This window comes from Pipistrellus kuhlii, unplaced genomic scaffold (assembly GCF_014108245.1).
Source record: "Pipistrellus kuhlii isolate mPipKuh1 unplaced genomic scaffold, mPipKuh1.p scaffold_m20_p_2, whole genome shotgun sequence".
Lineage (NCBI taxonomy): Eukaryota > Metazoa > Chordata > Mammalia > Chiroptera > Vespertilionidae > Pipistrellus > Pipistrellus kuhlii.
In genome coordinates this window covers 110,610,082-110,636,458 of record NW_023425515.1, presented here as the reverse complement: position 1 = coordinate 110,636,458, position 26,377 = coordinate 110,610,082, and the positions used below count along the sequence as shown (strand labels likewise).

The window sequence follows — 26,377 nt, the reverse complement described above, 5'->3', positions numbered from 1 at the left end:
CTTTCATTTTCCTTAAAGGTTATTAATCTGTATGCATTTGTGCTGTATTCTGGGTGAATTCTTCAGTAACAGCTTCTTATTTACTATTATACCTTCAATGAGTCTAGTTTATCTGTTTTTTTCTTCTTCTTAATTTCAAACAAATCTATTACTCATTTCTGATAATTCTAATTTTTTAAAAAGATATGTTCCATTCTTGCCTATTTTTGCCCCTTATTCAGAATTTCCCATTCTTCCTTAAAAAAAAAAAAATATATATATATATATATATATATATATATATATATATGTGTGTGTGTGTGTGTGTGTGTGTGTGTGTGTGTGTGTGTGTGTGTATCAGAGAGGAAGGGAAAGGGAAAGAGACAGACATCAATGATGAGAATCATTGATCAACTACATCCTGCACATCCCCTACTGGGCATCAAGCCTGAAACCCAGGTATGTGCCCTTGTCTGGAGTCAAACCTTCAGTTCGTAGACCGATGCTCTGTCCACTGAGACAAACCAGGTAGGGCCTATTTTTCCTTTTTAAAAATGGTTATTATTCCTTCATTGAGGACATTAGGCATTTTTTTTTTTTAAAGAATGCTTTGTGATTTTGCTTTAACCTCCAGTGAATTCAGACTCTGATTGTTGACTTGGTTGGTTGACACTCAGAGTTCTTCACATGGTCTGGAATATGTATATGTAGGCCCACCTTGTTTGGGAATAACTGCTAGCTAATATGTTCTCACTCATCACCCCTTCTTGGTTGGAGCCTTTTGCAGTTCCTCTACTTGTATTCCTAACCCAAGAATCAGGTTGGTAGTGTTGTCTGAGATCCTACCTAGTGGTGATGCTGATAATGATGCAATAGGGATGATTTATTTCAGTTTCTAATAGAGATCATGTCTCTGTCTCTGTCCTGCTCTTTTCAGACAGCAGGCAGAATTAGCAGCAGTGACTGTTGCCTGCCTTCTCCAGCAGGGAAGCATTCCCTACCTGCCCTGATATTCAAGTGGATGCTCTGGTCCAGCACATCACTCAGGGCCCTTCCAGTCCTGACACTCCACCGGGCAAAACCACTTAAGATCCTGAGCCCACAGTGTCTGTCTTCAGTCTTACTCTCTGCTCTGTTTATCTCTTGTCCACAGATGTAAACTTTTTTAGGGAGAGAAGGGAAAGGCATGGCTTTGACTTTTTTAGGTCCTCTTTCTAGATTTTTACCAGTCACTGCTGTGTTTGGAGCAGGTAAAGGACAGCTTACAAAGCCACACCAACTTGATCCTCCATATTTCCTTACACATTGGTTCTTACCTTTGGGGGAGGGAACACCGACCTATCTGATAGTATGATGAAACATTCAAATCCTCGTTCCAGAAAATTATTTTTACAAACAAATTTTTGCGTAGAACTTCTAGGATTCAGAAATCCAGTAAGAGTCATTCAAAGAGCCAGAATAAACACCCTCATTTTTGACCCATACTCAAAACTGTGTCATGAGTTCAAATAGAAACAATTGCAATTACTGTACTAAGAAGTTAAAAATATCCAAATCATTCTTTCCTAACATAATATACAACCATGTATGTATGTATACTTTATATATATATACTTTGCATCCATGAGACATGTCTATTTTATGATAATAAAAACCATATGTGAAGACATCATTGCTTGTCAGTGGTAGTTATTTGAAATGCAGTCATATTTATAGAAATTTTAAAAAAGTCTGCTTTTAATGAGATGGATTGGGAAACCCTTTTCTAAAGTTCGGGGCAATGCTCAGTGGCCACCCTCACTTCAAAGGGGCCTGTGGGTTGGCTGAGGCCTTTGTTGTAAGTGAATCACAGGTCAATTTCTCCCTCTGTCCAATCTTGCTTGTGCTCCTCCATTCCACAGGTGTTGATACTGACAGCACCGAACAATACCCTTCTAGCATGCTAACCTCCATTTTCAAGTATGTTTTCTGGGAGAATTTGACCTGTGTCTCCTAGACATCAACACAATGTCAGCAACCAGTCAACAAAATAATCTGGTGTGCCTAGGGCATAGTGAGCATCAGGAGTTTGCGTGTAAAGGGAGGCAGATCTGGATGAGAACTGGGCCCTATGACCAGGTGTGTACAAGGAGTAATGGCTCCACCATGGAACTCTGGCAACTTTGCACACTACTCACATAGGCCCCCAGGCAAAGACTTGAACCACAGCTCACCTCCGCCTGGACAGGAGGCCTTGTGATCCTCCTGGAGAGAAGGGAGGCCTGTAAGAAGCTGCTAAAAGTCCATCACTCACTCACCTCCTCAGTTCCCTGAGAGGCTGCTGTGGGAACCCTAATCAGTTAGTGTATGCTGGGTAAAGGCCACTCTGAGTGTGGGAATCCTAATCAGAGTGTTCAAGGATAACCTGGTATACGCAGGTACAAAAGCAAGGAAGCATCAATCTATGCACTGTGCAGGCGTGCCCTTCTATAATCGAAAAGACTGAGGTCACTATTTGGCAAGAAGCCTCTTTTGTATAAGTTAGCACAAAGTATGTTACGGACCAGCCGGAGCTGACTATTTTTACTAGTATGGATCCTGTATTTGCTACTGTGCTAGCAGAGGCCGCTTTTATACAGGACTAGACTACTTTGTCTGATGGCTCCTTAGTAGCACTTGGGCTACAATAAAGACTTCAACTTCTTATGTCTTCTCCGTCAGATACCCAGCATCCAAGGAGATCTAGCCCCTGGCAGAGGGGCTTGGACCCAGCAGTTCCTGTAGTAGAGCAGGATGGAGGAGTGAGTACTCCCACAATTGCTGCAGGGAACAGGGTCAAGGAGAAACTTACTCCAACTGGCACAGCAAACAGGATTCAGGAATATGTGCAGGTCAATGAGAGTGCGGAAGACTGGGGAGCAAGTGCTTCCTGACAGCTGCCATGATGCAGTTTGTCATCATTCCCTAGATTCTGAAGAGGATACAGGACCTCTCAGCTATAGCTGAGAAGTGACTCCTCAGCAAAGGTGTTCCACACCTCCATCTATTACAGTTTAAACTGTGTTCTGTCCGCCCTGTTACACACTAATATGTTGGAGTACTAATCCCAATAACTCAAAACCTAACCTTACTTGGAGAAGGTCCTCACAGAGGTAATCAAGCCAAAATTACATCATTTGGGTGGGCCCTACTCCAATATGATCAGTGGCCTTATAAAAAAGGGTTAATTTGGACACAGAGACATACTCACAGGGCTAAAGTCAGGTGAGGATGCTTCTCCAAGACAAGGGAGGTCAAAGATTGCCAGCAAACCAGCAGAAGGTAGGAAGGATACCTCAATTCTTCCTCACACAAGATGCTTATGCAGAAGAAATCAACCCTGCCGACACCATGATCCTAGACTTCCAGCCTCCAGGGCTAAGACAACAGATTCAGTGGAAGCCCCCCAGTCTGTGGTACCTTGTTATGACAGGTCTCAGAAACCAACATAGCCCCTTTTGTTTCAGTGTTGTCCTTTTTTGGTGAGTGGGAGAAGGACCATGGAGAGCTAGCAGCTTTGGCTACTCTCCTTTCTTAGTCTGTGTGACAAACTGTCTACTTCTCAAGAGGTTTCCCTCTATCTTTACCAGCCAACCAGTTGAGCCTGGGCCAGGCCTTGGCTGGTATGTTCACATGTCTGAAGTACAGTCACTTCCCTCCCAGTTTCTTCAACTATAGAATGAAAACTGCCTATTTCAGCAAACTGCATTGCAGATGATATAACTTTCATAAAGCGCATAATCATTTTCTAGCCAAAACAATGACTTGAACAGTTCAATGAATGCACAATTTTGACAGTTATCCATGACCCAGTTATAAATCATAAACTTGCCAAAGTGACTATGGGGAGGGGTAGGTAGAGGGATGTCTAAAAAATGAGATTTGGGTTTAACTATTATTCCATCCTAACAGGCCTCTTGCTCCAGGCTCTGCCCCACCCCCAATATTTAAAGTACAAATGTTTCCACATACCTTCTAAGGTTAAAATCCTCAAAGGCTCCCTTCTTATCCTTCCATTACAAAATCAGAATTCTTCAGCCCTGTACCTATTCATAATATTATGAAGGAAAATAATCTTATACTGTCAGCTGGTAACAACCTAATGCTATAGTACTTTTACTAGGTGTACAATTAATAATGCAGATTTTGTAATAAAAGAAAACATGATTTCCAAAACCGATTTGGTTCAGTGGATGGAGCATCAGCCTGCGGACTGAAGGATCCCGGGTTTGATTTCGGTCAAGGGCATGTACCTTAGTTGCGGGCACATCCCCAAAAGGCAGCTGATTGATGTTTCTCTCTCATCAATGTTTCTAACTCTCTATCCCTCTCCCTTCCTCTCTGTAAAATATCAATAAAAATATATTTATATATAAAAAATAAAACATGATTAATTTCAAGGGAAACATCAAAAGTGATTTATTCAAAGTAATATCCATCGCTAGTTACACATTTCCCCTATCTTTCACATAATTTGTGGATCCCTTCCCAATAGAACTTTTCTTGTTTTGAGGCATACCACTCAGAGACCCAATTTTCCACTTTTTCGTACGTTTTGAAGTGCTGCTCAGTAAGTACATGTGCCATCTATAGCACATGTGTCAAACACAAGGCCCGCGGGCCAAATCCGTCCCGCCAGGCCTTGCAATGTGGCCCGCACCGCGCTGTCATCACTGCACTCCGCTGCGTTTCCATCACAATGACAGTTTATGACTGTTCAGTAAACCATTCGGCCCGCGATTTAGGCTGGATTTTAGATTTTGGCCCCTTCTCTGATTGAGTTCGACACCCCAAATCTATAGGAACAAGTGGTAACCTGAAGGAGCAAGGTCTGGTGAATTTGTTGGGTGAGTTAATACTTCCCAGATAAGATCTTTTAATGTGTCTTTAACTGGTTTTGAAGTGTGTGATGGCGCATTATCATGAAGCAAAATTACTTTTTGGCTTCTGTCACATTCTGAACATTTCACGATCAAAGCATGGTTCAAATTGATTATTTATTGTCAGTAGTGATCAGTAGTAACAGTTTCACCTGGTTTTAGAAGCTCATAATATACCACACCTTCCTGATCCCACAAACACAGAGGATTGTCTTCTTTCCGAAGCAATCAATGTTGATGATGGTTGCAGTCAATGTTGATGGTTGACCTGGATCAACCCAAAATTTTGTGTATTTGAGATTCTCAATATAAATCTACTTTTTAAAAAAATATATATATTTTATTGATTTTATACAGAGAGAAAGGGAGAGAGATAGAGAGTTAGAAACATCTATGAGAGAGAATCATCGATCAGCTGCCTCTTGCACACCCCCTACTGGGGGTGTGCCCGCAACCAAGGTACATGGCCTTGACCAGAATCGAACCCGGGTCCCTTCAGTCCCCAAGCCGACGTTCTATCCATTGAGCCAAACAGGTTACGGCTAAATCTACTTTTTCATTGCCAGTCACAATTCGATGCAAAAAATACTTTCTTTTGTGCCGTTGAAGCAACATTTTACTGATGACTTTTCATTTTCCATTTGTCTTTCATTCAGTTGATGTGGCACCCATTTTCCTTCCTTTAAAATCTTTCTCTTTGCTTGTAAATGACCGGAAATTGTTTGCTGAGCAGTTTAATCTTTCTGCAGTTGTCTTTGAGTTTGACACACATCTTCATCCAATAATGCTTGTAATTGTCGGTCTTCAAACTTTTTCAGTTGACCTGGAGGTTCTTTGTCTTTCACATTAAAATAATCACTTTTAAAGTGTTTAAATTAGAGTTGACAAGTATCTTGAGATGGAGCAAGTTCACCATAAGCTTCCCAAAGTATACTGTAACTTTTTCTTCAAAATAAAGTAATGAATTAAAACTTCCCACAAATGCTCTTTTTTGGGCACGAAATTCGATATATATTTTTTTAAATATATTTTATTGATTTTGTACAGAGAGGAAGGGAGAGAGATAGAGAGTTAGAAACATCTATGAGAGAGAGTCATCGATCAGCTGCCTCTTGCACACCCCCTACTGGGGATATGCCCACAACCAAGGTACATGCCCTTGACCGGAATGAACCCGGGTCCCTTCAGTCCCCAAGCCAACCCTCTATCCATTGAGCCAAACCGGTCTCGGCCGAAATTCGATATTTTTAAGTATAAAAATATCTGATGCTAACACCTTCAGAAAATTTGACATATGAAGTTTTGAAGCTTGCGGTCAATACAACAAAATAGCATAAATATCAAATCACATATATATTAACATATGTGTAACCCCATCTATTAAAAAAATCTGCATTATTAACCAGTACACCTAGTATTCCATTGAAGGTTGTTTCTAAATCAAATCTTCCTCTTACTTAAATGCGCTTCTCTTTTTGATATTACTGAGGCAGGAGCACAGTCTCATCCTCCACAATGCAGGTTTTCTGTACTTAGCAAGTCTTAAGTCAGTCTCTATCTTCCTCCTTTTAGGCAAAGTAATTTCATCCATTCATATGCATATACATTATTTGGGGAGGGGTGTCACTCTAACAGGGCAAGTGAGCTTCCTCCATGTGTTCTCCACAAAGATCTGAAATTGTCGAGGGGACTTTAGGAGGATTATTTTGCTTCTCCTCTGGGCACTGCTTCCCCCTGGACAGTACTTTTTCGTGATTATATTATTAACACTTACCTCTCATGGGGTGCTAGCTGTGCCAGGGACTGTGCTAAGTACTTTATATGTATTAGCTCATCAATGCACAGCACAATACTATAGTATGAGATGGCCACTATGACTATTCCCACAATGGCCATGAGAAAACTGTGAGTTATAGTCCAAGGTCAAGCTGCCAGTAAGTGGCAGAGCCAGGATCAAATGCAGACCCGGCTGTGCTCTTAGCCTCCGTGCTCTAAGGCCTCCCATTCAGAACTGAGGGCTCAGAGGAAATCAGCTTCTATTACCTTCCCAGAAGTAGTCTGTGTAAATAAGACCAAATCTGACTATATCCCTGTGGTGCTTTCCATGACATTTCCTTTTCAAATGATTTGCTTAGCTTTTAATTATCTTGATTTATAAGACCTTCAGTTGATTTAGAGTCCATGTGATTTTTTTCTTATCTAAATTAACTTAAAAATCAGTTTTATGTATAAAAATAGTATGCTCAATTAATTTATTTGCTCTATATTCAGATGTTTGATAGATCTTACTTTAATTCCATCTACTCATTTTTTAATAAATCCTGCTTACCAAATGTAACTAGCAGGTCTGGTACTTTGCAAATTCAGGCTGTCCTAATTTACAACTCCATCCTGCCTCGATGTTACAGTTTTTCTCACTTTGTTCCAATATTTAATTTTTATTCTTACTTAATGTCACTGAGTGCCAGAAGCACATGTACTGGTTAGAGGCAAACACACTTTCCACTCAGGTACCTTTTGGTACTTCACTGGCAAACTGAGAGACCTAAAGTTCCAATACTCTTCTAACCCAGTGGTGGGAGCCTTTCCTCTGCCAAGGGCCATTTGAATATTTATAATATCATTTGTGGGCCATGCAAAATTATCAACTAAAAATTAGCCTGCTGTATTTGTTCAAACATTAATGAACTCATCCCTAACGCCTTGGCAGGGCCAGCCCAAATGATTTCTTGGGCCTTCTATGGCCCCGGCCAGATAGTCCACACCCCTACGCTAACCTTTAAGAATGTTTCCCGTATTTGTTCTGAATTTTTTATAGAATCTCAGTCCTAGTTGAAGAGACACAGGAAACAAAGTATTTCCATACTAAAACTACATGGAACAATTTTTTTTAACATGTATTGGACATGTTTCTATACCATGCCACTAAACTATCTACTCAGCTACTTGAGAGCAGAAACAGAATTTCAAATATTTTTTAATCTTCTCCAACTTACTTCTAAAGCTCTGGAAGTCTTTATTTAAAACAAATCATATACCACCTTGCATTAGAAAAACATGAATGCACTCTGTAGCCAGGTGAGCAGGGTGAGCATGGAGGGCGTGAGGCCACCCTGCTCCACGGGCCTTGGGATCAAAGCAAGGGTGCAGGGTCCTGACCAATGGAATGGCTTTTTAACTTAAGAAAAGAAGGAAGCCGCAGAAATCCTTGCCCAAATGAAACATTACATGTGCCCCCGGGTAAAGAAGGCCTTGCAGAAGGGGTGGGGGCCTACAGCCCAGACCACTATCTTAGAGCACTGGCGGAGTATTTGACATAGAATACAAATGCTAAAGCTAAAAAAATATCTTTTAGGGATGATAAAATATTCTAAAATTGATTGTAGAGATGGTTTTAATATACTAAAGACCCTGAATCCCACAATTTAAATGAATAAATTATACAGTATGTGAATTATCTCATTAACTTATGAAAACAATACATGAGTAAATAAACTTACTGAGAAAAGAAAGAAGGGTCTCTGGAAACAAAGCACTGTTTTCTATTCAATTTACATTTCATGAAGTCAGAATTTATCAGACTTCATCTCTTAAATTTGCTTTTCAGATTAAATAATTTAGCCCTTCCAGAGCCAGTATTACTCCTCTCTCTAGTTTTTCTTCTCAGAAGTAAAATGTCTGTAGAAATTTGCCCAATTAAATCTTCCATGAAATTCCTTCTGTCTCTCCACAGCCTTATACAATTCTTGTATTTTGAGATCACATTATAATTTTTCCCAGTTAATCATGTTTAATTGAAGACAGATATTTCCCTTCCATATGCCTCAAGTACAGGAATGGGAGGCCCCAGATTTTCCATTTGATGTCCCTGCCATCTCTGCGAGTCCCCCACCTCATTACTGCTGTATGTGCTGTGAGGTAAAACTGAGGGCCAGCTAGAGAAAGCAACTTGAACTTGCCTGAATTCATACAGAGCTGGCCTTCTGACTATTCCAGTGTTCAGAGAAAAATGACCTGAAGAACTTAAAACATCTGGTTTCCAATGGCTTATTCAAAATTGAAATAAAAGTAACACATTTGTACTCCATAAAAGAGTACACCCTTGGATTTGAATTTCTTTCTCTCTTCCTCACTCCACTGTTAGAAATCCACCCTGTGTCTTGTGTCTAAAGCTTCACTCTCCATCCCATTTGGTGACAGAGTGCCAGGAGAGGTGTTAGGCTAATTACTTCTGAGAACATTGATTGATTTGTTTTTTCTAGAAAATAGTACAATATCAATTTTCTGTTATAGAGTATAAATAAATGGGTAAGGAACAAAAAAAACTAACTGTGCCACCTAAATTTTTAAGAACAAATATATCGTAGCTATCTGAGCAAGAAGAGGGGAGGCGAGGGGATAGGATGAAAGGGGAAAGACGGGATGGGATGGGATGGGATGGGATGGGATGGGATGGGAAACATGAGATACAAAGTATAAGGTTCTCCCTCCTCCCAACTGGTGGGCGGAGTTGTGACATTGCTGGCATCTGTCACAGGGACATCTCCAGGACATTGACCCATCAATCAGCGCCTGCCAAGGTGTCCTGGAGCCCACCCCTTCCTGTTCTGCCCTGGGTCCAACCCTCTCCTGTTCCTCCCCTTAAAAAGACCCCCAGACCAGCCATGTGCTGCTGATCCTCCATGTCCAGGTGGCAGCCCGGATGGGTCCATCTCCCCTCCCAACTCCTTCAATTCTGATTTCTCTATCTCCGTAATGAGTCCCGTTCATTACTGGGGAATAAACTTTACTTTAAAACTCCTTGGTGGTCAGTTTCCTGCGCCTCAAACCTTACACAAAGTACTCATGACAGTTATCACAGTTGGGCAGTGGCTTCATGGGTATTCATTATGTTCATAACTTAAACACATTATTTTTCAAATACTAACTATTAGATAAAAATAAAATTAAAGCACAAAGGATATCAATGTTTAGTCATTTACTTAGAAAACTTATGTAATGGTGGGAAACACTGGCTCCAGTTGGTGCCTGAACATTTGAAAAGGAAATTGCTTTTTCCTTATTTAAACTACAATTCCAGCTGTTAAGATTACATTGCATTTCAACTAACAAGACAATGAGTTTAACTCCCCACATTAGGGAGAAATGTGAAGTATTATTTTCTTCTGCACCAAATCCAAATGAGTTCAACCGAGTCCACAACAAAGCTCACAGAGGGCAGACGTGATGCCTTAGCTAAAGTAAATGGAGCATGAATACCAGCTCTAATGGAGAAACCCCCTCACCTGAAGCTGGCAGAGCTTAAGTGTAACCAGAGCACAGAACCAGACAACTAGCATCCACCAGGCGCCTACTGTGTCTTGCCATCCTGATTGCTCTGGCTACGGAGATACCATTCCTGCCACCAAAGAGCTCAGAGACCAGGGGGAAGCGACCACAAAAAGCAGCACCTACCAAATGTGGTAAGTGCACTGGAGCAGATGAAGACCCCTGTGGTGTGAGAGCAGACACAGCCTGTCTGAAAATGTTGCTAAAAGCCTGGGGACATTAAGAGGAAAACACACCTTCATGCATTAGGTAAAAATCTCAGTAAGATAAGTTCATTGAAACAATAAAACAGGGAGAGCCTAGTTTTTGGCCATCTGTCTGGTCATAAGTCAAACCTGACAGGGAGGAAATGATGGTGACTAATGACTTTCTGGAGAAGACACTCCTCTTTAGGACTCAATTGCTAGCCCTCTGGGCTCGTTTCCTCACCTGCCAAAGAAGGCTCTTAGCACCTCACACCCTGCTGTCTCGTCAGGACTGTCCCTCAGGAAGTCTGAGGGTACCTTGAAATACCTGGGCCAATGTCAAGTACGTCAGAGAAATGCTGGATTCAACTAAGTTAGGCAGGAGGAACCTGATAAAGATTATTAGTGAGGTTTGCCCTTCCTAAATTGTCAACCAAAAGGGCCAGTGCAACCCACATTTTTTATTCCACTGGTTTCCAGAGAGAAAAGTCAGAGGCACAATAAGCACGGCCCTGCCGACTTTCAGGATGCCCTGGTGTCTTCTCTACTCAAACCACAACTCCTAACACTCACAATGACCGTGGGTTTCTTGACAGTTTTAAAGTTTAACTATTTAAAGGTGGAAAACAAGCTTTTCAGAGTTTCATTAAATCAACCTTAGGCAACATTGCTGAGGCCATGAGCAAGCAAAATTTATTCACTCAGGAGGTAACATTCCATGTTCATTTATGCAACGTGAATCAGAATGTTTCTATATACTTGATCAGCCATAAAGCCAACTTTTGGTGTTCTTTTCTCTAAAAACTACCATTTATGTTGCATACCTGGACATGACATGAGGTCTTTTCTTTCCCTTTCTTTTAGCACCCTCACAGGGGAGTAAGGCAGACAGCATCGTCCAGTTGTGCAGAGGGGGACATGGGAGTGCAGAAGTTGCTGTGCTCGACGATGCCCAGGCAATGAGAGAGGGGGTCTGAGCACAGGTGCATGTAAATCCCAAGTCTCTAACTCACCCATTACGTCCCTCAGCCTCAGTGAAGGGCCTCTCTTCCTGCCCTGAATGTGGAGTGCCCACAATGATCTTGTGCCCTTCCTATGTCTCCTAGGGTCCTCCACTCCTCTCTGAGCTGAGGCATGTCCCTAACCTCAGTACACTCCTCTGTAGGCAGGGAAAATAGCCTTATCTCACTGACTTATTATGAAGATTAAATGGGATAATATATATTAAAAACTCTTATACATTACAAACCACCATATAAGGTAAGGTATGATTAATTATTTTTTTGTTTTATGAAATTTAAAAAAAAAATCATCATATTAATAGCATAATACGGGTACCAATTAGTTAGTGCTCACCTACTCCAGGCACCATCAATTCATGTAGTTAGTGCTCACCTACACCAGGCACTTTCACCTCGTTTCATCTTCAAATGAAACCTCTGAGTGAGGCCACTCAGCTGGTACAACTTGGCTCTGCCACTAACCAGTTCTTGTAACCATGGCAGCTCCCCTATCTCTCTGCTTCCCATCTGCAAAGTGAGGAACAAAGGGTTGTAGTGGAGATTAAAAGCAGGTGTATATGTAAAGCACAGAGTAAATGCCTGGAGTTTACCACTTTATTCTTGCTCCTTCATGGGCGAACCACCACTGCACTCAGATCCAGCTGGTTCTCCTGCCTCCTCAGGCTGTGCCTTATGGTCTGGAACCCGGGAAGAATTTATGTGTCTCTTTGTGCTACCTGATAAAACATGTCTTCAGGGTAAGGACTACTTTTCCTCCTTTACATGAAACTGGGCACCTGGCACAGCGTGGAAATGGCCAACACTTGTGGAAATGAAGCAGCACACCTGTGGCTCCTTTTCACAATAGCTGGTTCCACCAGCCCTGACCTGGCTGCACCACCAGGGGCAGTGGTGCTCGGGACCATGCAGCAGAAAAAAGGCGAGAAGGGCCATCAGGGAAAAGAAGAGTTACTGTGAAGAAGAGGTGTTTGGGAGGTAGAGCTGAGACATCAGGCCTCCTGGGGTACATAAAAAGGATTTTGGCAGAGGAGATGAAGGAATTAGAAATTGGATACGTGGAAATGCTAAGGGCATTTTTAGACCTGTGTTCCGGAGAGCTAAAGGGTCAACTGTGGAGCTAGAAGAGAGGAAACAAGAAGAGGATGCTCAAGGCTCAGAGTGACCTGAGAGAAAGACCTCTGATTTCCTCTTGGGCTAATGAAGTGCTTCACCTCATATGGCAGTTACTAAGCTCCTGCCTCCCGGCTCCAAACACACCCCATGCTCTCTGCTGTGTGAGACTGAGCTGGCCTCACCAACCACATCTCTGCTCTGCCAGGGTGCTCCCTGGAGGGAGGCTAAAGGCAGGAGGAAGGAGAACTGGCTCCTCCCTGCTGACTTTCTGCTGCTGTGAAGGCCCCAGCAGCATTGCTTCTGCTCTCCAGTAATTAATAGTTTGACTAGTAGCAGCAGCTGAATCCACACTGCAGTTGTTTTGTCGTTGTTTTTGACATCTGCAGAACCAGCTTCCTTGTACCACTCAGGCACCCCAGCACAGCTGCTGGCCCCTCCTCAGAATGCCAGGCCCCCAGGGTAACTCCTCTGAGCTCAGAGACACTTGCCCTTCCTTCTCCTCAGCGCCCTGGAGCTTAGCTTTGCTGCACTCTTTCACCAAGCTTTTAAGTGTCATGAATTTCAACTTCTTCCTACATTTCCCTCAGCCTTGGAGGCATAGCTGCCTCCTGCAGTTGCCTATCTACTAAACCATTGTGTTTTCACTCATCAGTTATCTCCCTCAATCTTTAGATAGTGATTTTCAACCTTTTCATCTCATGGCACACATAAACTAATTACTGAAATTCTGTGGCACTCCCAAAAAACACATACTACTTTCTGCTGAGCTGACAACAAAATAGGTATAATTTTGATTCATTCACACCAGATATCTACTGTTGTGTTGGCTGTTGGCATTTTTTAAAAAAATTATTGTCCAGCTGGCAAGGCTCAGTGGTTTGAGTGTTGACCTATGACCCAGGAAATTGTGGTTTGATTCCCAGTCCGGGCACATGCCCGGGTTGCGGGCTCATTCCCCAGTGTGGAGTGTACAGGAAGCAGCCAATCAATGATTCTCTTTCATTATTGTGTTTCTTTCCCTTTCTCCCTCTTCCTTCCTCTCTAAAATGAATAAAAACATATTTTAAAAAATTATTTTAATCCTCTCCCAAGGATATTTTAAAATTGATTTTAAGAGAAAGAGGAAGGGAGAGAGAAAGAGAAAAACATTAATGTGAGAGAAACATCAGTGTGAGAGAGAAACATCAATTGGTTGCCTCAAATGTGTGCCGTGACCTGGTATCAAGCCCAAAATCTGGGCCTGGGCCCTAACTGAGAATTGAACTGGCAACCTTTTGGTGTACAAGACAATTCTCAACCAATTGAGCCACCCAAACAGGGCTGTTGTCACTTTTTTAATTCGACAATTTAAGAGAAAAGAGATCAGTGCCCCTGACTAAATAGTTAGGTGTCTCATGTTTTTAAAATTTTTGCAGCATACTGGTTGAAAATCACTGCTTTACTTCAATTTCTCTTTACTTAAAAAATAAAAAAAGAAAGAAAAAACACTGGTATGGTTTCTGTCTCCTGCCTGGATCCTAACTAATGTACCTAGGAAAAAGAGAAAAGAGTTTACCAAGAGTTTGTGGTCCTTACCCCTGAAACCATCCCAGTCTTGGCAGCTACAGAAATAAGATCCAGAATACCCAATCCACAACACAAATTTAAAAAAGCAATGAGAAAAAAAGGTGTTGATAAGTTGCTCAGAGAATAACAAAATTCCTTCATTTAGGGAAACTTCAAAGGCCCTACTCAACAAAGAAACACACTCCAGATACTGCAGACTCTAGTACCTCTATCCCTGCAGAGAAGATACCAGACCAAGATCTTTCAAATTCCTTTCTATCCCTTTATCAAATAAAACTCAGTGGTGTAAGATGAGACCTAAGAGAGGTGAATGATATGGGTAGGTGAGACCCAAGCAAGGTGAGGGGTGTGTGAACCAGCAGCAGAAGGGGTTCATGCTTCTGGGTTGATGAGGGACATGACACCACAGACAGACAAGTGGCAGTGACTCCCTTCCATAGGTCCTTAGCCTGGGAATTAGTCACTGCATATCCAGCCACTTGCTACCTAAGGTGCTATCATCCTCTATAATAAAAAGGTAATATGCAAATTGACCCTTACTCCCTCACATCATAAGATGGCTGCCCCCACATCATCACAAGATGGCCATCCCTGTGTCATCACAAGATGGTCCACCCCAGATTGTCATAAGATGGCCAGCAGGGAGGGAAGTTGGGGGCGATCAGGCCAGCAAGGGAGCAGTTAGGTGTCGATCAGGCTGGCAGGGGAGTGGTTAGGGGGTTATTAGGCTGGCAGGCAGAGTGGTTAGGGGCAATCAGGCAGCCAAGCAGGCAAGTAGTTAGAAGCCAGCAGTCCCAGATTCTGAGAGAGATCAGGCCTAAATTGGCAGTTGGACATCCCTTTAAGGGTCCCAGATTGGAGAGGGTGCAGGGTGGTCTGAGAGAATGCCCCCAGTGCAGGAATGCCCCTCATATGCAAATAGACAGAACAACCAATCACTATGATGTGCGCTGACCACCAGGGAGTGCACACAGAACATGGTGGGTGTTGGCAGCAGGTAGCAGAGCACAGAACATGGCAGGATTGGCCATGGCAGGATGGTGGAGCAGGTAAGCGGGGTCACCAGACCAAGGCTGGTTGCTGTCATTAGGGTGAGCCTCTGGTGGTTACTGAAAATTCTTTGTTCCCACATGCTGCTCACACCTGCTGCCAGCACTGGAGCTGCCGTTCCCACATGCTGCTGGCACCTTGTGCACCGGGCCTATTAATTTTGTTTATTAAGTAGCACCAAGTTAGAAAATAGCCCTGTTCTCTCCTCAGCACTGGATTTTTACACAGTTCTATTCCCAGTGTTTCTCCTCTGCCCTACAATATCATAAGAAATTTAACCTGAGATTGAATGAAGTGAAATCACACATTTTTCAACAGGCCTTTTCCAATGACTTCCTCCCCACCTGAGGATTCCAATGGTGTGCAATGCCTTCCTATTATCCTATTGACAAGTGAGATGGAGGTAGTCTGTGGAAGCTGTAGAGAACCTGGATTTGACAAACCATATAGTTTCACTTGGGCAGAGTTTTCCAAAGTTCTGAATTCCTTTTCTTAATTATTTGTATTTTGGAGATGGAGGTTGAAAAGGGTGGGAATAAGTGAAGAAGCCTGACTCCTCATTTTAGTTAGAGGACCATATTTTTTCATTGCATCTATTCTCTTACTCACATCACCTGGTCCCTGAATTATGATAACTGTGCTGCTGGTCAGGAGTTCCCTGTATTTGGGAAGGTGTGGCAGTGGTGAACCTTCTGAGAGAAATGGCAGAAGAGTGAGCTGTAAAACTTGAACTTCCCTTGAGCTAATACACTTGTCACTGGCTCATTACCAGGCAGGATTCTTTCTGTACTGTCTGCTCCTCCTGGCTTGTTCTGTGAGCTGCTAATGAACCAGAACCATGTCAGTGCTCAAGAAGGCTTTGGTTGGCTTGCCCTTCCTCAGAGTGTGACAAGGAGATAAGGCAGAAAGCAGAGATGGGAAAAGGGAAAGGGCTAGATGGAGAATTTGACTGTTGAGGCAGAATAGAGAGGAGCCCACAATCACCAAAAGAGGCTGTAAGCAGTGCTGTGAGCAGGAGCGCAGTGCCGGCCGGCATTGTGGATAGACCCTCAAACTGTCTGCCATTACCTTTAAGAGCCCTGTGCACCTGCTATGTCCACCTTACGGGCTTCTCCCCTGCAGAACCTGGAGTGGCAGTCAAGAAGCACTGACTGGAGGTGAACAGGGAAGTGAGGGGAGACTCAAAGCAGTACACGTCAGCATCAGAGATACCTACTGATTGTGGTGGTTGAAATACGGGGTCCCTGCAGGTGACTGTCAAATACCCTCTCAACTTTAAAACAAAGGATAAATCCAAAAAATACAGAGTCAGTATGGCTTCTCAGGCTATGTTAGGGTTCGTTGGATGGTGAATTTTCCACTGTTAGCTCTCACCACTATTTTCAACTGCCTTAAAAATATTACAAGTGGTAGCAGAGATTGGATCTCTTAAACATTTGAGCCAATCAAAGCAAAAATGACACATTTTAAAAATGCAAGAGAAGGTATATAAAAATACAGAGGCCCAGTGCATGAAAACTCATGCACTGGAGTGGGGAGGAGGGGAGGTCCTCTCATAGTCCGGGAGCCCTCAGGGGTGGCAGGTGACCTGGTGAAAAGTGACACTCCATCACACCTCTGCTGCTGCCACTGCTGGCAGCACAAGCCTTGGCAGGCCCTGGTTACCTGAGCCTTGGGCTGCCCTGAGAGGTTAGGCAGCTGGCATCCGAGGCTTGCCTGCACCTTGGCGTCAGCATGACAGCCATTATCCAAGGTTTGCCTATGCCTCAGGCTGGCCCTGGGTGACTGGGGGTTGAGGGGACTGGGGGACTCTGGAGGCAGGTGCACACCTGCTACACCTATAGGGCTGAGGGGACTGGGTGCTGCCATCTTGTGGCTGTGGGCGCCACCATCGTTGAGGGTATGGCAGTCAATTAGCATATTCCCTCCTTATTGACTGTGGAAACCACCATCTTTGAGAGCAGGGCAGTCATTTAGCATATTCCCTCTTTATTAGATAGGTCTAGAGGCCCGGTACACAAAATTCATGCAGGGAGAGGGGTGTCCTTAGCCCAGCCTGCACCTTCTACAATCTGGGACCCCTTGAGGAATGTCCGACTGCCCATTTAGGCCCAATACCAATGGGATTGGGCCTAAACGGGCAACTGGACATCCCTCTTACAATCCAAGACTGCTGGCTCCCAACTGCTCGCCTGCTTTCCTTCCTGATTGCCCCTAAATGCTTCTGCCAGCCAGCTTGATTACCCTCTAACCACTCCCCTGCCAGCTTGATTGATGCCTAACTGCTCCCCGGCCAACCTATTTGCCCCTGAAGGCCTGGTCACCCCTAACCACCCTTCCCTGCAGGCCTGGTCACCCCCAACTTCCCTCCCTTGCAGGCCTGGTCCCTCCCAACTGCACTCCCCTGCTGGCCTGATCACCCATAACTGCCCTCCTTTGCAGGCCTGGTCCTTCCCAACTGCCTTCCCCTGCTGGCCATCTTGTGGTGGCCATCTTGTGTCCACATGGGGGCAGGATCTTTGACCACATGGTGGCAGTCATATTGTGTGTTGGAGTTATGGTCAATCTGCATATTACTCTTTTATTAGGTAGGATAAAGGCCTGGTGCATGGGTGGGAGTCAGCTGGTTTGCCCTGAAGGGTGTCCCAGATCAGGGTGGAGGTTCCCTTGGGGCGTGGAGTCACCTGGGTGAGAGGCCTGTGGTGGTTTGCAGGCTGGCCACGCCCCCAGCGACCCAAACCCAGGTCCTGGTACTTAGGGTTTATTTATTTTCTACAATTAAAACTTTGTAGCCTGGAGTGGAGCCAAGCCTTCTGCTTGCTCCATGACAGCAGCTATTTCTGTTGGGGTTTATTTATCTTCTATAATTGAAACTTTGTAGCCTTAAGCAGAGGCCCAGGCCAGGGCAGATGGAAAGCTTGGCTTTCTCCATTGCCGGGGGTAACCCTAGCCTCCTACTCTCTTCAGCTCTGTGGCTGTCCCCATTTATTTTAGAACTTATTTATCTTCTATCATTGAAACTTTGTAGCATTGAGTTGAGGCCTGGGCCAGCAAGGGCAGGCAGAAAGCTTGGCTTCCCCCATTGCCTGGGAAACCCAAGCCTCCCGCCTGCTTTCTGTGGCCACAGCCATCTTGGTTGGGTTTATTTGCATATTTTATCCTGATTGGCTGGTGGGCATAGCTGATGGGTGTAGTGGAGGTATGGTCAATTTATATATTACCCTTTCATTAGATAGGATAGATATTGCCTTGACCTGTTTGGCTCAGTGGATAGAGTGTTGGTCACCAAACTAAAGAGTCCCAGGTTCAATTCCTAGTCAAGGGCACATAGCTAGGTTGCAGGCTCAATCCCTGGGCTTGGTCAGGGACTGTGCAGGAGGCAGCCAACTGGTGGATGTGTCTCTATCACATGGATGTTTCTCTCTCTCTGACTTTCCCCCTCCTTTTCAGTCTCTCTAAAAAATAATCAATGAAAAAATATCTTTGGATGAGGATAAAATAAAATAAAATAAAATAAAATAAAAATATAGACGTCTACAAAACGTACTGTCTGCTAATACTTTGACATCAATCAACCCATCTTTGTTAGTCCCTCTTTTTCTTCATTCATTTATTCAACAAGTATTTATTGAACACACAAAAGGCACACAAGAGATACCAAGATTAGTAAAATATTCTTTTTCCCAAGAAATTTACAAGCAGATAAGAGGATTTAAATACTTAATTTAAATATTGGTTAAGTTAGTTCCATGAATGAAGGGAGACTATCTGAGCCTGATGATTGTACAATATCATGAGTGGAGGAAGAAAGAGATCCTTAGGGGGAGAAAATTGTCTTCAGCAAAGATATTCTATCAACAAAATCTAAGAGATAATATTAGAGGTTCCTTTAGGTTCCAAATGTTAAGAAGAGGTGAGAATGGAAGAACTTGTTATTAGTATGTTGAATGTGAAACACAATCAGGACATCAGGTTGGATGGCCTGCCAGGAGGAAGAGTGGCACTCAGGAGAGTAGCAGGCATGACTTGTGTAGATTTTTAGTTGAATTTACTGAGGTGACATTGGTTAATAAAATGATATAGGTTTCAGAGGTTCATATCCTGTGTTTTTGTGGCCTTCCCTATAGCATCTAACAAGAGAGCATTCTTAGAGAAGTTAATATAAGTTATATAGATAACCTAAGATTTCTTGTCATATTCAATCAACTCTCTAAAACACCTGGGTGTTTAGAGTCTAGAATCACTCAGTTCCTAGGGTTGCCTCCTGCCTATTGCTATCTGACTATAGTTCTTAGTGTGACTTTTAGATAACTAAATTTCCCCCAAATTCCAGGCAATTAATTTATATTTGGTTTTAAAAAGACAAAAGGTGAGGTTTTCTTTATCTGAGTTTCAATGGCATTAACAGAGTGTTTCCTCATCCATTTCCACAGTTTCAATAAATAAATGTATGCCTTTACTATGAAAATATAATGTTTCATTTGTAATTGTTCTCTCAGACCTACATATTTTTATGTGGCTGATACGCATAATTTAATGATCCCAGAATAAAATTTCAAAGCTGATCTTGATGACTGGTTACTAGTTTCTCATGATTAATCTAATTCTCCATGAATTCCACTCTATGCCTACAATGAGCAAGGCAGCTGATAAGAAATTTAAAGTGAATAAGACATAGAAACTTCAAAAGGAGCTTAAAATTTAGTGAAAGAGAAAGATCTAGAAATGCCCATAGCATACGACATTCTAGTTTATGTGAAAAAGTGAAGCAAAATATTTTTCTCCTTAAAAAAAATTCGAGGTGCTAACTAGGCTGGTGCAATTTACAAAGCTACACTTTCACTGATTATATAAAATCTAAAGGGGCATGTGCAACATACATAGGGTTTAGGGGTATAAGAGGAATATGTCTGGTGTGTCAGTCCCCTCTCCTACCTAAATCCCTATCAGGTTTTATGCTGGGAATATTTTCTCTGAGGTAGGGATACAGCTAAATGAACACTGATTTGTTAGCCTGTTTGTCATAAACAAATGCACATCTCTGTGCTAGGTGACATCATGATACCATCTGCAGTAAGGGTTGCTCAGGTGGATGCTGGCCATGACTGCATTACCCGTGGAGCTTGGGCTCTGACTGGGAATTGAACTGTGACCTCCTGGTTCATAGATCAAAGCGCAACCACTGAACCACACCCACCGGGCTGAGATAGTCAGTTTTTTAAATGTGTTCTGCATCTATCACAAAAGGCTACTTGACACCTATTTATCCACAAAATGGAGAAAAGCAAAATAATCTACTTCAAAATTATTTTTCCAAAAGGATATATGTCCAGCATCTATGTTTATAAAATATGTTGCTAATTATGTGTCCAGATTCTAAGTGGGATCCACTAGTGCTCCCAGGGATGGCATGTCCAGTGCTCCCCGCACTGCCAGAGTTGCCACAGCACACAACTGCAATCCAGCCTGTCTGCAGAGGTGACCTCATTCAGCCTGAATACAAATCCAGGATCTGAAAAATACCGCACCGCAGAGCAAAGCTACTGGGCTTTCACGATAAAATATGCCTCTTAAATTGTTTTAGAGAAGATCAATGCCAAAGGTGAACAAGTATTCTGAGCCCAGTCCTCTGACCAGCATGTAATACACTGCAGCAGTATGAATTCTAAACCTACTGATAACAAGAGGCAGGATTCTATGTGTCAGATGCTGTCCTCGGGCTTTTTGTTAGTCCCCACATCACCCCTTGGCAGAGATGAGAAGCCTGGGGCACAGAGAGACTAAGAAACTTGCCCAGGATTATATGTAATTAGTATGTAATTCTATGCTTTATAGAGCAGTGTCATTTTAGTCGGTGAGCAGCAGTGTTGGGGTGGAAACCATGCAGCTGGCTCATTCCGAGCTGTTTCCACCCCCTTCCTATGTATCAGGCTCTGTGTCAGGCACAGAGATTAAAGATGAATAAATATATAGCTAGTCAGGAAGTGGAGAAACACACCAATGACAGCCAAAATAGAACATTAAGGACCAGTTTTTCATGTACATTTAAAGAAGCAACATAGTAAAGACTAACATAAAACTGTTAAAAAGAAACTATCAAGAAAGGCTCAATCTGATGGAGTACTAATGTCTTGAAAATGGTCCCCTGAGAAGGCAGAGAGAAAGAAGCAAGCGTGATCTTAGGACACAACCATGACTCCGATATGTGAGGGCCTTACCAGGCTGCTGTGGGGATCTCAGTGCAGACAGCTGGGTTCCCAGTAGGCATAGTAAATGGACCTACAGAACCTGGCATCTGGTGGGCATTTAGAAAATAAAGGGTGATTACTGGGCATGGAGGACTCAGAGGAAAGGGAGTCCTACAAGGAGAAGAGAGAACTGGTAGGCAGAACCAGGGGAGCCCATTAGTTTAATTGAAAGAATGGGTTTCCTTCCTCTTAGCAATGGGAAAGAGCAGATGTCAGAGCAAAGCTAAAAGGTGGGGAAAATGGCAGTACAGGGAGAAGGCAGCACCCTCCATCTCATCAGCAAAGATGCTTGCAAGCTTGCTTTTAATGGGCCAAATGGTGTGTTGTTTTGTATTTTTAATCCGAATAATATGTGGATATTTAAAAATCAGAAAATTTTAATAATCTGGAATTCTAAGTTATCCCTTAACAAGTAGAAAATGTAACAACACTGGGCTTGGACTTCCCTATGACCACTGCGGCAGCCCCTCCAGAAGAGGCAGGCAACGCCCTACTACCCACAACCCAGACCACCTCCCCACACCTTTACACTGGGCCTCTTAACTCCATTACATCCTCAAGGCTACACATTTGAATTGCTGACCTTAAGTTTAGATACCAAGAAAAGGAGGTAATAAAACTGCTCTGAGGAAAAATTCAAGGCCATGCTTCACAGTAAGGGGAAAACTTATAAAGAGACCAGGCTGTGGTGTTAATCTATAATAATAAAAGCATAATATGCTAATTAGGCCTGACAGCCAAAGGACCTTCCAGACAAAGCTGGGGCTGCAAGTGCACTGGGAATCTAGTTGTAAAATAAAAGGCCAGAGAGGCACCAGCCATAAAGTGCTTCCAGCCTAACCTCGACTTCAACCATCTCCAAAATGAGAGTTTTTTTTTTACATGTCTATAAACCTGTTATCTCATAATTCACAATACCTCATTTAACAATATGTATTAATATTAAAGACTTATTATATAATTTAACAACCCTATGAGATTAACATTATTGTCCCTCTTTAAAAATAAAATATTTCCCTGGCCAGTTTGGCTCGATTTCCTGGTCAGGGCACATGCCTAAGTTGTGGGCTTGATCCCACGTCAGGGGCAAACAGGAGACAGCTGATCAATGATTCTTTCTCATCATTGATGTTTCCACCTCTCTCTTTTTCTCCCTTCCTCTCTAAAATCAATAAATATATATTTTTTTAAAATGAGAATACTGAGGCTCAGAGAATTAAGTAATTAACTCAGGGTCACAAACCTGAGATTTGAACATGGGCTGTCTACCTCCAGAGCTCATGAACCTGAGGTAGTATGGGGTGTTAGACCTAAAGAATGTTAATAGAGGCTCCCCTTTAAAGGGTTCATGATCAAATAAGTTTGGGAATTGCCAGCTTCAGGCTTCCTACTCAGAAACTTTAAAACACTAGCAGGATTTGTGAATCTCAAAGTAAGGAAAACTATGTCCCAAGTTTAGTTCTGAAATCTTGTTTTTCAAGGGACACAATATGTAATATGTTGAAGTGTAAAGGACAGGTTCTGGAGTTACATGAAGGAACTCTCATACTTATGGTTTGAGCAATATAGATTTTCTAAAACAAGTCAAATGTTTGCAAACCTTATTTTTAAAATAATTTTTTATTTATATTAGCTTTTAATTTGCATTTCTCTGATGGTTAGACATCACTAACACTTGTCAGATAAGCTATCATCAATAAATCAACAAACAAGTGCTGGTGAGGATGTGGAGAAAGGAGAATACTAATTTACTGCTGATGGGAATGCAGATTGGTGTAGCCACTGTGGAAAACAGTATGGAGTTTCCTGAAAACATTAAAAATAGAACTGCTGTTTAACTCAACAATCCCACTTCATGGAATATATCCTAAAAGTCTTAAAACACCAATCAGAAACACCACCCTAGGTTCATAGCAGCATTATTTATAATAGTTACTGTAATATTGGGCCCATCAGTAGGTGAGTGGATAAAAAAGCTGTGGGACATTTACACAATAGAATACTATGCAGCTGTAAAAAAAAAAAAAAAAAAAAAAAAAAAAAAAAGAGGGATCTGGCATGGATGGACTTGGAAATTACAATGTTAAGTGAAATAAACCAATTAAAGAAAGACAAATATCACATGATCTCACTTATTTGTGGAATCTAATTAACAAAACAAATTGACCAACAAAATAAGTCCCGAAGCATATAGACATGAAATAGACTGACATATATCAATGTGGGGCTGAGGGAATGAGGAGATAACTTATACACTTGTATGCATAGCCCATGGACGTAAACAATAGGGTGGTAATATCCTGGCTGGGGGAGGAGGAGTAGGGGCTAGGTGTAGGGGGGATAATGAGGGGGCAATGGGAGACATCTGTAATGCTGTCAACAATAAAAATCATACACTGAGTGGCCAGATTATTATTATCATAATAATCTGGCCACTCAGTATATATATATATATATATATATATATATATATATATATATACATATATATATATACATATATACATATATATATATATATATATATATATGTGTGTGTGTGTGTGTGTGTGTGTGTGTGTGTGTGTGTGTGTGTATATATACATATACACACACACAGACACACTAGAGGCCTATTGCACGATATTCGTGCAAGAATAGGCCTTCCTTCTCCTGGCTTCGCTCCCAGCCACCTAGTTCTCCCTTTCAACGGAGCTCTGCTCCTGTAGCTCCCTCCACCGCCCTCCTCCCCCTCATAGCAGGCATCCCACCCCTCCTGGAAGCTCCATGCCTGCATATGCTAATTAACCCATCATTGTAGGATTAATTTGCATACTCACCCCTAATTGGCTGTGGGTATAGCAGAGGTATGGTCAATTTACATGTTTGTCTATCAGTAGGTAAGATTAGAGGCCTGGACATGAATTCGTGCATGGTGGGGTACAGCCAGCTTGGCCAGGGGGGAGGGACATGGGAGGTTGGCCAGCCTGCCTGCTGGCGGAACTCCTGGTTGAGGGGACAATTTGCATATTAGCCTTTTATTATATAGAATATACACTGAGTGGCCAGATTATTATGCGTTCAGAGATCATAATAATCTGGCCACTCAGTGTGTGTGTGTGTGTGTGTACACACACATATACTGAGCCCATAACCCATGCATACGCCCTGACCATAAATCGAACCATAACCTCCTGGTTCATAGGTGGACACTGAACAATTGAGCTGTGCCAGCAGGATTATATATATAAATATTGTCTTCAATTTAAAAAAAAGAAAGAAATCTATTAAGCTTATGATCTCACCTTTTCGTCACTACCAAAAATCTCCTCAAGTAAAAATAAATCGTTATTGCAATCCTATTAATCTGAAATTCTATTAACTATCACTATAACACATCAATAAAGGAAGATAATAAAAATAATCTTACACGTATTGGATATTTTGGCATTTGCCATTTTAAATATATATATATATATATATATATATATATATATATATATATTGTTTGTTTGTTTGTAGGGGAGAGTGTGAACGTAGTCCCCCACTACCACAAATTATGCAGTCGAGTTTCCCACTTGGGGAAATCACAGGGGTCAGCACATCCGGAGTGCAGTGGATAAGCCTCGCCCTGGGAAAACCACCTTCATGATCGTGGTACCTCCCCTGCCAGGTAAGTATGAAATATTCTTCAAGACTACATTGATAAAATGGAAATTACTGCATTTCCATTTTATTGGTGGAGAAAATTAATCCCAAAGAGATTAAATGAACTGACAAAAGTCAGAGAGCTACCAAGTTAGCAGCAGAATATGAACCCACTCTTTCCATAGAAACAAATCCTAAATTGCTGAAAACACCATTTTCAATATAGTTTTTGCATTAAGTGCATTTTGTTTTCTTATTTATCAGTCATTTTAAGAATAGTGATCTAGCTCCCATTTTGATTAACCCCATTCTTGAGACAAGGTTGTTTATAGAGACTATAACATAACAAGTCTTCTAAATAATTTGTCATAGTCATATTTTGATTACTGGGACTTTAAAACATGAAGGAATCAATCCTTAAGGACCAATAACCTTTAAAAAACATGGAAGGTTTTTTATTTTTATTTTACAAGAAAGTAAGTATTTATATTCCTGACAAAATTCAGCTTTCTTTTTATATACAGTTATTCCTAAAGATCTCCAGCATCCTCTTTTGGTATAAAAAAGAACACAGGAACGAAGATATTACAATAATAAAAATAATGTATTTTTCTTTCCTCTGCTACCTCTTGTCATTTAGTTTTCATGTAACCTAATTCTTATTCTGATCAGAGAAGAGGGAACTGAAAACCAGGATTTTATTAACACCATCAATATCTAGCCCCGCTCAGGTGCAAGCACAAACACAGTGCTCTGGTTCCTAATTATGCATTTTTCCAATGAGCTTCCCTGGCTGCCCTCCATACAAATGATGAATAAAGTAGCCTTTGTTTTCAGAGATTTATTTCAAAGATCTCTTCATTAAATGCTATTTGGGAGCAGATACATACCCATGGAAGGTTAAAAAATAATGCTGATAAAATAATCATCAAGGAGATGAGACACTGACTGAACCTAAAATTGTCTTTCTCGAAAGGACACATTTAAAACACACACACACACACACACACACATATACACGCTTGAACTACATAAAATCCTAGGCAGAAAGTAATAAGGGTTTGAGGATATAGTTAGAAAATGGATGGCTGCTTGTTTGCTTGTTTTGATGGTGGGGGTTAGGGGGATGAAGTTGCAAAAATTGCCCAATTCTTTCCAAGGGTGTGGAGAATTCTGCTATTTCTTTCTTACAGCTTGGATGAATAGGTTTATGAAAGTAAAAGGAAGACAGGAAAGTTGAATTCTGATAAGGCTGGTGGCAGCAACAGCCAAAGAGGGAGGAGCTGATCCTGTCTCTGATTTCTTACCAGGACAGGCAGAAACTCAGGCCTGCTGGTGCCCTCATCTGCATACTCAAGGTG

General features: G+C 42.0%; 1 protein-coding gene and 1 non-coding gene across 6 annotated transcripts in view; both read right to left on the bottom strand.

Moving 5' to 3' along the window:
* The window catches only part of FARS2 (phenylalanyl-tRNA synthetase 2, mitochondrial), a 477,859-nt gene that overhangs the window by 157,519 nt on the left and 293,963 nt on the right, over nucleotides 1-26,377 (bottom strand). The window lies entirely within an intron of this gene.
* LOC118725197 lies at nucleotides 24,888-25,049 on the bottom strand. The gene has a single exon (XR_004989923.1). It is a non-coding gene; the product is annotated as a U1 spliceosomal RNA (small nuclear RNA).